The 15,000-nt window shown below is 42.2% G+C and overlaps 2 long non-coding RNA genes across 3 annotated transcripts in view; one reads left to right on the top strand and one right to left on the bottom strand.

Annotated features, from left to right (window-relative positions):
* Positions 1-10,114: 10,114 nt before the first annotated feature.
* LOC145659304 (uncharacterized) lies at positions 10,115-14,830 on the bottom strand. Of its 2 annotated transcripts, XR_014125375.1 has the most exons (4): positions 14,741-14,830; positions 13,563-13,884; positions 12,578-13,056; positions 10,115-12,218 (listed from the first exon to the last, which is right to left on the bottom strand). It is a non-coding gene; the product is annotated as an uncharacterized LOC145659304 (long non-coding RNA). The 2 variants fall into 2 exon arrangements; XR_014125374.1 differs by having other exon boundaries at positions 10,115-13,056.
* LOC145659305 (uncharacterized) overlaps positions 13,861-15,000 on the top strand; it is an 18,080-nt gene continuing 16,940 nt past the window's right edge. Inside the window, exon 1 of the long non-coding RNA XR_014125376.1 lies at positions 13,861-14,291. This is a non-coding gene — a long non-coding RNA (uncharacterized LOC145659305). The remainder of the gene's footprint in view (positions 14,292-15,000) is intronic.

Here is a 15,000-nt window from a genome sequence, read left to right as displayed (position 1 = left end):
ACCCCCACACACTCCCACACATTTGCACCCGGAGCATAAAGACACACTGTATTAAAATAGCTGACAACACTTCCTCTAATGAAGCCGATGGCAGAGTGGGATTGGTCAGTGTCTCTTGGCCGTTTCCAAGGGCGACGCATTCGAAGCGGCTGCGAGTTAATTAGGTAAATGTCACGCGGTGGGAGAGACGCGGCCGGCAACAGCTCCCCTCCACCTGCTGCGAGAAATATTGTCAAACCCCAAGCCAACGTGACCTCATTAATTTCTCCAGACGTCTCCCGTCGTCTCTCCAGGCATCGCACTCGCCTCTTCCTCCTCTTTGCGACCCCCCCCCAGTCCTCTCTGAACTCCTCAACATCTGCGCTTGATGTGCTAGCTGACTTTGGGAAAGTGCCCATCTTTCCCAGAAGCCTCAGGCTCACTTTCTTCTCATTACTTTATTGTTAATCAAAATGTTTTTCCTCCCTCTTTTGAAGCAGGATTATACTGCCGTGACTGCGTGGAGCGGAGGAGGATTAGACCTCTTTAAGGGTCTTGGCAGGATCAATAAAGACACATGTCTGTTGCTTCTAAGCCAGACTGTCAGTCTTAAGTTGCAGTTTCAGGTCCCAGTGAGAGGTATTGACTGAACTGAAAACATGAGATGATATGATGATAATTGTCAGAGTGTCAAGGGGGGCTTATTTAGCCTTGTTAAGATAGCACTATAATTTGCATTAATTTATTGCATTAACTTTGAGTCATCCTCCAACTTTCAAATAATCCTATTTTCATATTTTGTAACTTAATATTTAGTTCAGCTAAAATACAAAAGGTCCTGGTTTTAAATAATGCCACATTGTGAGTCTTTATAACGTGCACCCGGGTCTTCGAAGAAAACTTGAATACCATCTTCAGTCTGTTTCATGCGGCTCTCCGATGTGTCTTATCTACTTACGCTGTTGCTCTGGTACAATGGGGGCATACAGAATGCTGCAGGACCCCGGAGCACAAAGCGGAGCTGGTAACGCAGAGAGGCCTCATCTGGCTGGACCAGAACAAATAAAAAACCCATCGATGCTGCTGATTCCAGTTTTGTTCAGTTGAGGTTAAGCGTATGATGAATGCTGATAGCGATTACATTGTGCACACAGAAACATCCTAGGCTAAGCTGTTTTGGCTGATGTAATGAATCCCCACTGAAACTGTTTGGGTAGGGCACGCTAACTAGTCAGCAAAGGCCTTTGTTGTTGGCTGTACGCGATTCGTGCCGACAGGGTGGTTCTTCTAAGACTGAGGGAGGAACTGACCCAAGTTTACATGAAACAAGGATGGACATACTCATCCATGGACATAAACCAAGTTTACATGAGTACACATATGGACACAGCAAATGCATCTGGGTGTAGTCATCCATAATGATCCAAATAATAATAATGTTAACAGAAATCGCTGCTAAGACACTGTTTTCAGATCTAGTCACTAATTGCAAAGCCTATTCATACATTAAAAAAGTTAATATGTTAATGGTTGTCAAATAATACGCTGACAAGCATTAGTGTAAAATGACTGGTTTATGGTGGCTTGTTGACAGATGTTCAGTTCAGAGAACCTTAATTACCAGTGCCAGGTCACAAGAGTACAGGTACACAAGGTCATTATGCTTTAAATGTCAGTGTTTGAGATCTAAGAGAAGTGTGAGAGGGGATTCAGGGGATGGCTGCGATACTGTGTTCCCGAAGGCAGACTGAAACCTAATTACAGCAACAAACTACAACATAGTCACCCACAGACCAACTGTCCAGTTGGTCCCATATCTCAGCAAGGGAAGAGAAAGTCATATAGCTGTAGTTCCATTCTGCAGGGACTAAGAGAGAGTGTGAAATACATCCAGGTCAAGCGCAGGCCATGCGCAAACAAGGCTTGAGGGGAGAGTGGGGATGAATCTGTGTAAATCTGTGAGTGTGACAGACTAATTCCAACTGAGAGTATCAGATGTTAGGGTCACATCTTCATCACAACATAATGACCCAGAAACAGCCTCTAAGTGACCATTTAGAGGGTTTTTATAGACAGTTCCCATAATAGTAAGTCTGTCCCCAATCTTCTGTAACCAGATGCTCTACACTTCCTTCAGAGCATTTCTATCTGTCTCTTCACCCAGGAGCTGAGTGTCTCCTGCTGTCCAATCAGAAAACTTCATGCAAATCTCTAAATTCTGCCATTGGGGTAACTCTTATTCTCTCAAAAATCTTACCCCAACTTTGCAGGCTGCTCCTTTTAAACACGCAAGCTCTGCAGTTAGCCGGTGCGGAAATTGTACGGTCACCTGAGGGACAGGCTTACGACTTTACCACAGCTTATTGGCATTTTAACCTTGCCAAGGACTAGTTGAAGCCTAGAGCCTTGGAGGAGGAGGTTTGTCTTTCCCTTGTCACACTACAGTAATATGTGTCTGGGATGGAGAACGCAGGAGGCTATGTAGGAGCCCACTTGGCACACTACTGAGTGCTGAGAAAGAAAAAGACCCTTCGGCAGCCAGATTCTCAGCCTTCGCTCCAATTACATTCTCAAGGACTCTCAGGGGGTTTCAAGGGTGACACATTGCACAACTAGGACTCAAACCTGAATTCAGCACTAGCACACAGCTGCTGAAAGTGTCCTAGCACACATAGCGCAGTAATGTGTAATTCAAATGCAGGAACTGTGTCTTGTTATAAAATCCTTTTGACTTTTCCTTCAAGTTATAGGAAACATTACTTTTACCTTGTGCCATTTAAGAGCCAGTTTCATGAATCCATTACTCATTGCCCACAAGAAACAAGTCATTCATGCAACTACAATTTATACACAGTAGCTATGCTTATGGCTGAATATCAGAGAAAGAAACATCCTCTACTTGGTCTGCGGTGATGTGACATTAGCCAAACTTCTTCTCCAGTATTGACTTACCAGGTGAGAAAAGTACTATTTATCTGACTCGGGCAGACAGTAAGAATGAAATGATTTATTTGCACACTTTATTTGTACAAAGATAAGAGAGAAAGGGAGAGAAAGATTGAGAGGGGCAGGGGGTCTGAAGCGCCATGTGGCATGTACATGGGCCAACTTCTTTTAGAAGTTCTTTTATTTCCTTATTTATTTACTTTAGTGATGATACAGTACATTCATTGCATACCAACCCCAAACATGATTTAGAACATTAAACTAAAATGCCAGTATTAGTTTGATATGAGACCTCTTTACATATGTCTATGTTTCGCATATGAGCCTAATGTGTGACTGACTTGTGCCAGTGCAAAAATGAACACTAAAGATTTTCTTGTTTAATGAAAAATCTATTTTCTCTTTGTCCTTGATAATTTCATTACCAGCTGACTTTCATTTTTGCAGCACAAGGGTCGAAAAATAATTCAGATCTCGGTACATGGCTTCTAACAACATAGCAGAAGGGAGAAAGTCTATGGTTAGCAGGGGGAAACACGCAGAGGCTTATCTAGAGCTTAATGTGATCGGATCTGGTGCCTCTCTGGTGCCTCGGAGAATGAGAGGAGCAAAGCAGGGTAGAGGACTAAATGAGTGATAGACAGATAGAGAAATGGAGGAATGAGAAATGGTGTGTGTGTGTGTGTGTGTGTGTGTGTGTTTGTGTTTCCAGAGGAAGGGTAGGAATTGATTTCAGCCTCTGTGTTGAAAAGAGGTGCTTTAAATCCCTACAGGTGCACAGAAATAGCCCTGTGATTTTTCTGAAGAGCTGTAAAGTTCCATGCTGTTAAGATTCGATAGTACTATAGTTTTTCACTGTTAATTCGAACAGGCCATTAATGGTACAATACATAGAACTTTCCAGTAAAGTATGATGGAACACAAAGGAAAACTAAGATGTTTGCAGGCATTGAATGGTAACGGTGAGAGGGAAGGACTAGTAGTGCATTAAAGGAAAATAAGTTATTTTCTGCAATGTTAAAGTCTACACTAGAGGGTTTTTGCTGTTCCAGTTTTGTGATGATGTCAGGAAATGGCACGACAAAGCCATCATTAGTCATCTGAAAAGTGCTGCTGGCTAGTTGCAAAACAGCAGGCCTCACACACATCACTTTGTCTGAAACAAAAAACCATTTATAAATAAATACATTTTTATTTTACATCAAATTACAGGCAAGTGTCTTATGCAGTATGTCAGCAATGTGAGGTAACAGAGCATTTTGAAAGTCACGTGGTCCACCATAGCAGCCCACAGCTATTTATTTGAGACATCATATCGGACGTTCTTGCTGTCTCCCACTGGCCAAAGAGGTTATTTGGAGGACTCGTCTTCTGATTACATTCAAATGACATTGACGGCAAGTAGCCGGCTGCATGGTGCTGACAAACAAACAAATAAATAGACAGTAATGAAAGATCAACACAGCAGCCTTTACCGCTGCTCGCAAGGGGCTGGGTCTCGTTAAATCAACTTGCTTTTTCCTTGTTCCGTTCCTCCCGCGCCACGGGTTTTAATGACCCTCTCCTCTTATCTCGATCTAATCCGCCTTGCGCAGTGCATCCAATCAATCTCATGAGCTTTTAATGGGCCTCTGCCTCATCTGGGGTGCTCACACCACTCCATCCATCATAGCCACAAAATGGCTGACTGGTGTTGTGGTTTTACTTTGGCAAATAGGTAGAAGAAGGGAAAGGATTGACCACAGATGTACTCATCCAGTAAATAAACTGAGAACAGGGCTGGACGGCTAAATGTCAGTGATATGGCAGTGATAAATCAGAGATACAGCACTGATATGTCAATGATAAATCAGTGATACGGTAGTGATGTGTCAGTCATAAGTCAGTGATATGGCAGTGCTATATCAGTGATATGGCACTGATACGTCAGTGATAAATCAGTGATATGGCAGTGATGCATCTACCCCAGTGGATGGACACTAAAGGGAGCAAAGCTAGGGAATCCTTTAGATGACATCCACATGCCAAAGCACCATTTTTAACCTTTAATTAATTGTCATTCCATTTTAAAAAAGTTAAACTTCAATCAAAATTGTCACTGTGTCCAGGCTAGTGGGTGTTGGCTACGATGGTCTCATGTGTTTGTTCTAATTACTAACAGCTTTAGAACTGTAGGTTATTTGTTCCTATAACACTAGAAAATGAAACATTCTCCACATCGCCACACACCCCTACACCAAATGAAATTTCATTTTTGCAGGACAAGCAAATATCCCTTTCCCCAAATCTCTATTAAGTTCCCAGTGACTGCCTGACTTGGTATATGTAGACCAGAGCTATATGACATGATCAAAACAGCTCAGGCCAGTTACTCCAGCTTTGGCATAATGACTCCTGACCACTTTCATGTAAATTAGAGAAAATGTAACTGCTCAAGATAGGCGTCATGGTGTCATGGTGTGTGTGTGTGTGTGTGTGTGTGTGTGTGTGTGTGTGTGTGTGTGTTGGGGGGAGAAGGGTGGAGGTATGTGTGTAAGGTTCCAGAGGCCTCATTAATTCAGTGTGTTCTATAAAAGGATCTACTGACTAAACAGCGGGCACTTTCCTGGAGCCATCTATGGGTGGAGTATGGAAAGTATGATTAACCCTGTTGGGAAAAACAAAATGGGGACAATGATTCAATCATTCACTTCATAGAATAAAGAGTGACCAAGGCTCAGTCAAACAAATTTAAACCTACAATTCATAAATTACAGCAGAAGGTCAGATTAAATTACCAAATATAGTCAATTTAATTATACACAATGAGGGCACTTTTAGAGTTGTACTCATTTTGACAGAGACTATAACTCAGGGAAAGAGAGAGCTTTTCCCCTGAGGTTTCCCCTCTGATCTTATAAGATTTTATAGGTGAAAGTCAGTGAACTGTCAACTTATCAAACACTAGAATTATTGTGTTAAGGAGGATGATGTGAATTACCAACCCACCTAGCAATGCACATTTTCTTATTATCGAGTAGAGAAGTTTAGATCTATTAAAGTAATATATTTTAAAGTATAATCTTTGCTAACGTCATTTTCAGTATGCTAGTCTTATTTCTATCCAGAGAAAACATATTCAGTATTATTTATGGAGGCATTTCCACTGGGTCTGTAATAAGGGGAAATATAATCTAATTTCTTCCAGTCAGGCAAAGTTAAAAATGGTATACTGGTCTTGCGTACAGCATCATGACATGGGCAAAACAGAAACATAATAAGCCTTCTGTGTAAACTTATTACCATACAAATGAGCAGGAACTAGATTTACTTTATTTACAAAGACATTTTACTTTTGTGTGAAAATTGCCATCTCACGTTCCTCAGAGTTGACCAAGTATTCAGTGTAATGCCAGCTGTAATTGGAAGTGCACGCCTAATAACTAATTTCTTTCACTTGAACAGACTGGTCCTCTGTACATAATAGTAAATTATGAGCACACAACTCATATTATAATGGAATTAAATGAGTACTGCAGTTAACTCAAAGCTAGGTTACATGACAGCAGTAATAATATATAAAATATATACTTTGAGATCATAAAACAAATGTTAGTGCTCATTAAAATTTACAGTGTGTTGATTCCTATGCCAAGGTCCTCAAGTCCAGGCACAATTATTTAGCTGCCACAAATGCATTTGAAGATGTTATCCATGCATAAGTCGATACCAGAAAACTCCTCACGATGCAGTTCCACAGTCCAACTAAAGTAAAGTCCAGTATCTAAAGGCTGTGCACTACTTGGTTGGAAGGAGGGTGGGATGCAGTGTATGATCCACTGTCCAGGAGGGGACATATCCAACCATGAATACATACATGAATACATCCAAGCAATTGCCCCAAGAATGAGCAGATACAAAGAGACAGGGGATATGAACACCTTGAAAGCAGAGGAGGTGTCATATCACAATACGATCTCCCATGGAATGTACCAGTGGTAGATCACAGGTGGCTGACATAAGAAAACCCTACCAATGGCTGGAAAAGGCAGGACTGAAGGACAGCACAGAGGAACTAAGACCAAGCACTAAGCACTAGATTGATCGAGTGAGGAGTGCATTACACCAGACAAGCCCTAAGATGGAGACTGTGCAAAGGATCTTCTGAGACAATCCAGCACCTAGTAGCAGGATGTAAGATGCCAGTACAGAAAGCACACACTGAGAGACAATCAAGTGTCACAGATCATTTATAGGAATCTATGAAAGTCATATGAGCTGATCCAGACTGATAAGCCAGCAGCGGAAAACCAGACATCATGGTATGTAAGATACAGAAAACAACAGTGTTGCCACAGTAGATCTGGCAGTCCCAAGTGATGAAAACATCCAAAGGAAGAAATATGAAAAGTTGGAAAAATATCAGGGGCTGAAAGAAGAAATAGACAAAACAGAATGTGAAAAATTAATATCACTGTTGTCCCAGTAGTGGTAGCGGCACTTGGGGCTGTGACTCCTAAGCTGGAGGAGTGACTCCAACAGATCTCAGGAATGATAACATCAATCCCAGTTCAGAAGAGTGTAGTCCTAAAACAGCAGAAATACTGCACCACACCCACAAACTCCCAGACCTCTGTGAGAAGGTCTGGTCGTGAGGAAAAAAATATCACCACCCACTGGAAGAGAATTTGCAATGAGTATTAAAATATATGTTATTTACTTGCTGCTGCCATCACACACATGCACACACACACACACACACGCACACACACACACACACACACACACACACACACGTACATGCACACACGCACACACACACACACACACTCACGCACACACACGCACACGCACATGCACACACACACACGCACACACGCACACACAGACACACACACGCACACACACACACACACACTCCCATACTACAGAAGAGGCGGGAAAAAGAATCAGCGGAGAAAGATTTCACGTCATTAAGGACCATGATCATTTGCAAGCTAAATTGAACGCCTCCTTATCTACAGACTGAATGATGCCATTATGATGAAAATTCACATAATGGAAGAAACTTCACTCATGAATCACTCAATTCCATGCACATGACACTCTAACAATACAGATGAGAGGGGAATCTCACAAGGCCAGTGAAAGCCTATCAAGGGGCAGGGCTCCAGTGAGATAATGGCACATCTAATACACGTTCTCCAAGCGAGGGAATATGACTTGCACATTCATCAGGATGGCTAATTGATGATTTAGGAACACAGATAAAAGCTATTGGCTCTAGAGTGGCTTGTCACCTATGACAACTCTGCTCAGACCTGGCCAGGCTCTTAGTTGCTTTACACATGTCATGCAGGTAACTGTATGTAACTGTGTATGTCTGTCTTCCACAGAGTCAAAACAGAGTACTGCACATTCCACTTCCTGAGAACACCCACAGGATGAAATTTTGTGTGTGGTATCCTGCACCACAGCTTCCAGTAAAAAATGACACACATCAATAAACCAATCCAAAGGGCCATGTTAATTAAGCCTGTGTCTGAGCCTCTGTGTTTGTGTGTGTGTGTGCATGTTTGTGTTAGTGAATGTCTGAGTGTATGTCTGTCTATATGCATCTTTGTCAAATAGGTCAAAGCAGAATAGAGCTACATTGGTCATCCAGACTCATAACACGCCCCCATCTCTTCCACTAGAACTCCCAGAGGTCGTCCTCCAAAGAGCACTGCCCAATGCATCACCGGACCCCACACCTTGCCCACTCCTAGTGAACCCCAATCCCCTACCCACAAAGCCTTGTGCCAGGACCTCTACTCTGTCCTCTCCTGGTTCTGAAAGAATGCTTGGTCCCGTGTCGGTCAGGCAGAAAGACGATACTGATAAATGAATGTTGACAGCGCCGTGATCTGCGGCTCAACTCTCCCACGATCTACTGTCCCACCCATGGGGACAGGCATGTCTGGGTCCAAACCCCACTCCATCAAATCCTCCTATCCCTCACCGTACCAGCGAAGCTAGGACACAGACATGTATGCTGGTATAGAGCCTGCTTAATTACTGTATGCGATGCATTTATTGTGTGGGATCTAGTTCGTAGGATGCATTCTAGTGTAATCAGACCATACTGTGGCCTTGCACCAGACATGCTGACATTTTGCTTTTAGACAATCTAAAAACCAGCTGTGCATATAATTGCAAGCATGCAGTAAGAACTCTTGCATTGCTGCTTCTAATATAGTGAGAACGATAGAGGAACCACTAATTTCTTTGCTGGGTAGATGTGTGTGTGTGTGTGTGTGTGTGTGTGTGTGTGTGTGTGTGTGTGTGTGTGTGTGTGTGTGTGTGTGTGTGTGTGTGTGTGTGTGTGTGTGTTTATTTTTGCAATGCTATCGACTCTGGCAGATACAGTTCAGGCTCTATAGGGAGGCCATTTTGTGCCTGATAGACAGAGGCCATAGAAGTACACTACAGTCCTAGCACAAGCACGGTCAGCAGGAAGCACACAAGCACACTGTGCAATGGAGCAGTGCCTTGTCCATACACAAACCACATAGTAAATTCAGTCTTCATGTTAGATACATTTGGATTTGATTTATGACAAATATATAAAGGTAAAATGTGCTAAATACAAAATTATTATTATTATTATTATTATTATTATTATTATTATAAACTTTACATTTATTGTTGAATAAGTGATTACAATATTACATGAAATGTTACAACTCAAGTAGATCCGTTTATTTCATTTAAATTTTTGTATTAATTACTGTAGGTGCTTCAGTTATTTATTTATTTATTTGCTTGTTTGTTTGTTTATATTTATTGATTTTCAGATTCCAGTGCATATATGTGGACTAGGTGGAGCTGGTCCAGATCTGTGCGGTAATGTGCGTCTTGGCCTCAGCTGGACATTCTTTCCATATGGTGGGAGTAGAGGCCCAGAATTTGGTCTTATAACTATATTGTACAGTAATTACAGTACACTGTAAACTTTTTACTGTGTATTACGCATTGACGTTCATTATCCCAGCAACTTTGGGTTTCAGCTCACGTCCAACCCACACACACCCATACTCACTCACGCCAAAGCCACACACACACACACACACACACACACACACACACACACACACACACACACACACACACACACACACACACACAAGCTCAGAGGTGACATGGATATTTGAGGGCCTTTATTGTGAAAGCTTGAAAACTATTGTGGAAACTTCACACTATTCTTTCATATTAAAACATTTTTTTATTTTTATAAATAGTTTATTATTTTCAATTATTATTATTATTTTCAAAACATTTTTCATGCACATGAAAAAATAGATACAGAAATTCTATATTTGTTTTTTGATTCTATAATTGTTTTGCCAACGATTAAAGACAGAGACAAAGCCATTTTAGTTTTAAACAAAACAAGCAGTAGTTTCAAACTGCTAGACATGTTACAAGAAATGTAATACCTTCAGACAAGTCAGTTTCCCTGCTACCACACACACACACACACACACACACACACACACACACACGCAACATGATCCACATTAAGGGCTCCAAGAAACTAAATAAATAAATAAAACAACTGCAGGGACATCTAAATGACAGCAACCAGTAGCAGCTCTTAAAAGCCAGGAGGGAGGTTTAATTATTTACAAAGTGGCTTTAAATTATTCTGAGTGAAATGTCAAACAGCGGGATGCTAACAGTGTCCCTCCCTCTGTCCACCTCTCGGTGTCCACGGTGGACGCACCAGTGGAATCGTCTTAATTGGGCCACCCTGACCCTTATACGCAGCATAGGCACCACATGACAGAACACAGCCACTCGGAAGCTTGGGGAAAGATTGAGGTTTTCACTAAAGTTCAAGGAAAGGGTAAAGGAGAGCTTTAAAGGTTTTAGAGGCGCGAGATCCCCGTCGGTCCCCAACACGCCTGCTAGGGTTTGTGCTTACAGAGGCTACGATTTGAAATTTGACTGATATGAGAGTGATATGAGGACTGCGTTCACATGTCAGTTACTGTTGCATGTTGAAGAAATTTATGAATAAATGAATAACTATTAAAAAAAAAACCCCAAAAAACAAACAACAGCTAATTACAATATATTAAAATGCTAATTAATTTGAGTAACAACTATATTCACTAACTGTGAAATAGAATTCAATTAAATTTAAGTGGCAAGCCTTTTCTATTAGTCATACTGTGTGTCTTAAAGAATAATTTGCTGAATTTTCATCAGATGTGTATTTGAATGTGTTGCCTTGCTGGCTTCTGGGTGTAAACTGCGTGTTGCTTTCTGTTTTGTATGTCTCATTAAGTCATCTTTTTTGATGATGACTTTAATGATGATTTTACCTTAGGCATACAAAACACTTCTCTGAAATGTGACTGAGCTGTTGCACTTTGAAGAAGAGAACAAAAGACAAAAAAAGTGTCAATTAGTACTTTTGTTAAAAACAAACAAAAAAACAAAACATACAGTAATTGTAATGTAAACACTTCATATAGAGAGGTAGTAATAAAACGAGTTGAGACTGTCATTTTAAATTATTTACTCTTTTTACATTAGCCTAGTAAAAAAAATGTACAGCTTGTGAGTCTTTTTAATGTAGCTCTTTGTTATGAAATGCCATAACGTGCAATAGCACACACATGTTCATGTGGGGAGCATGTGTCAGGAGCACCTCCCCGTGCATGGGAAACTGCCGCAGTGAGTGTGTCATTGGAAACATTAGAGACCCTTGGCCGTCATATGTCAGATCCGATCATTCGTTCGCTGCTCCGTGGGTCGGAGCTAATGAACTGCGCTCCTAACCTCATCACTCAATGTTCAAGCAGTCCGCGCGGACCTGCAGACAAATTAACTGACACCATCCTCACGAATTGTAGACCTGACGGTGAAAGGAACGAATGAAAAGGAGAGCGTTTTACTGTAGGATGTCAGTGATAAAGCACAGTCTTCGCAGTAAGCAATGGTACGAGCAATAGTACTTTAATGCTTAAAATGCATGCGTGAAATCTGGTCACCGATACATCCTCGCTGTCTCATTCTTTTCTCTGTTTCTGCCTTTAATCTGGTTCCTGGGGGTCATAATCAGGTCTGTTGCACATAGTGGTCGATGGGTTTAATGCACAGGTCCTGTTTCATCACTGTGGAGCAGGAGAGAGAGAAACAGGGAAGAGCAGCCGCCCCAGTCGAGCCACGCATCACCACTTCAGCGGCGTGACAGAGATGACAGGCCAGAGGCGTGTGTAGATGCTTCCATTTTACCCACTGTCCTCTGTCCCTGTGCACTCCAACTGAACCCGATGGAGGGGGGAGGGAGAGAGAGAGAGAGAGAGAGAGAGAGAGAGAGGGAGACTGCACACAGTGAGATACTGAACACAGGTGAACTTTTTTTTTTTGCTTCTCCTTAGAGCTTTAGGGCCACTCTCTCTTTAACACACACACACACACACACACACACACACACACACACACACTCACATACACACAAACACACTGTCAGTGCAACACAGACAGAGGTTAAATTGAAGCTGATGCTCTGTTTGTTTGGCTGACTGGAGGAAGGGGAGCCAGAAGAGCAAGAGAGGGCTGAAGGAGGAAGCAGACTCCACAGTCATTAGCACTGAGGTGTGAACAGAGGGAAAACGTTCACCTTTCACCCTGTTTACTCCAGTTCATATGCACGCGGACCTCCTGTTCTGTAAACCCTGGGCGCCGGATAGACCTGCTTTATGAGAACGTCTAGCAAAGGGCAATCAAATCTCCTGTGGTCATCAAACAAAAATAGCAGCAAAGAAAAGAAGGGATGAGAGTTTCTCTTTCCAGTTGTGGAATGGAAAGAGACTAGGGCAATGAGAGAAAGAGAGAGAGAGAGAGAGAGATTGGGAGAAAGGCAGGGTTGCGAAGAACTGCTTGCTTTAATAGAATGAGACAGAGTCAGCATTCGTTGCGTCTCTCAGGGGACGCTCTGACAGAAACAATTCTCATATCCTATGGCCCTGTTTTCCCCCTCTCTTCTGTGGGCACGAGGCTTACGTACATGTACATTTCTCTCTTCAGTTTGCTCGCCTCTTCTCAATTCAGCGACCATAGATCGAAGACGAAAGCAGACCGGAACAAAGTTTCAGTGGTCTAAGAATAAGAAAACAAAACAAAAAACAGAGCTGCCTTCCATTTCTAGGACAAGCCAATGGTTTTTACTTCCGTGGTTCAGAATATGGTGTTTTTATTTGCATTAAAAATTGGGCCTTGAGGGGTTACTAACCTGATTATTATTTTCTTACCTAATCACATTTATTAATAACGGACTATAACCAATCTCTGCCAGTGCAAACAGTGACTGTACATCTTAGCCAATGCAAACAATCTATTGCTAGTAACCCCACCCCTAGCTATGCTAATTACTAAAAAGCGGCCTGCACACCCACCCACCATGGCAATAAATTAGGTTAAATCAGCTGGCGAAAAGGAACGTTGGAATGAAATTGAATACGTCTGGCAGAGTTCTGTTACCACATTATATAATACTCCATCTTATATTAGCACATTGCTCCATATATTACTCCATCTTAACAGAATCATTAGTGCCCAATCCTCATCCCCAAATCCACCCTCTTACACCCCCTCCCCACACTCACCTAGAATCCAGTAGCAGGGAACAGTGGGGCTGTATGTTCCAGGAGTGTGTTCCAGGCAAGGGTGTAATGTCGGTCCAGGAAAAGCCTGGCGACTCTTCCATCCCTACCCCACTCCACCCCACCCCACCCCACCCCTGCTTGCCGTTGCAGGCTCTCTCGCCCTCTGCTCCTCAGGCAGACCCCCGCACACACGACGACAGGGTGTTTGCACCGCTGAGGAGAATATGAGCTAATGAAAGCTAGAGCCTGTGTTCACTAGAGTATAAAATTCGCATTTGGCTGGGGCTGGCTGTGCAATCCGATATTATGAGCCCCCCGCACCCTGCCCACACCAGACACACACACACACACACACACATACAGACACACAGACACACAGACATATTTGTGAGTGCATACACAGAGAGGCAAAGGAAAGAGACTGAAAATAGCCTGCTGAAAAGAAAGCGAACTAGACAGGAAGTGGAAAAGACAAGTTTGTGGAGGTGTGCAGTGCTCTTCGTGACAAGCTCATAGATGAATCTATGGTCTAAAGTAGAGTCGTAAGGAAGAACAGCTGCCTTTAGACACAGGCCATCGACACGAGGACTGAGGAGCCGAGGTTTGAAATGGTGGTACTATTTCTAAGCCAGAGCAAGAGGCTGGAGTCTATTCTCAAAATGGCGGCCGGTGCTCAACATCAGTGTTGTCATTTCTCTGGCTGCTCCACAAGAAGCGAGCGAAAAAGAGGTACTGTGAGCTGCAATGTTGGTGTTGTTTTTGCGTTGGTGTCACATGATCAGTTCACTCGTTCACACTACACAGAGGCTTTGTGAAGTAAACAAACAAGGTCATTCACGGGGCAACACGAGTGACGTACTTAAACAAGACCCAAAAAAATCAACCAATCCCTGCATTATGCTGCTGAAGTATTACGCTGACCAACAAATCCTGTCACTACACTGCTGAAGTAGTCGGATTTGTGAACTTAACTCACAGTGCAGTCATCGGATGGGGTGGTACTAAATTCACACACTTATCACATAGTGTGATAGTATACAGCTTTAAAGAGAAACATATTCATGTAACAATATTTTACAAAATGATTAGCTCCATCTGAGTCATTGTAAAATGCTTAAAATACAGACATTGATACGCACACATTTTAATTCATAATTACTAATAAAAGCAATACACACCTTAATAGGGTATTTCCATTGTGGTCACCGTGTACAGGATGTTTGGCAAAGACATGTGCCTTGATTATGAGTCTTTGAATGCTATTGCACTCTACTTTCCATTCATAGAATCGCCAGCACCAGATTTCAATTCACCAAAAACAAAAAGAGAGTGTGAGAGAGAGAGAGAGAGAGAGAGAGAGAGAGAGAGAGAGAGAGAGAGAGATGGTGCTCAGATTAAATAATAAATAAAAAAACCCAGAAAAAAGCAAGTGAGGAGG

The sequence above is a fragment of the Electrophorus electricus genome, chromosome 9 (assembly GCF_041902795.1).
Source record: "Electrophorus electricus isolate QZ-2024a chromosome 9, ASM4190279v1, whole genome shotgun sequence".
Taxonomy (NCBI): Eukaryota; Metazoa; Chordata; class Actinopteri; order Gymnotiformes; family Gymnotidae; genus Electrophorus; species Electrophorus electricus.
This window is presented reverse-complemented; position numbering and strand designations above follow the sequence as displayed.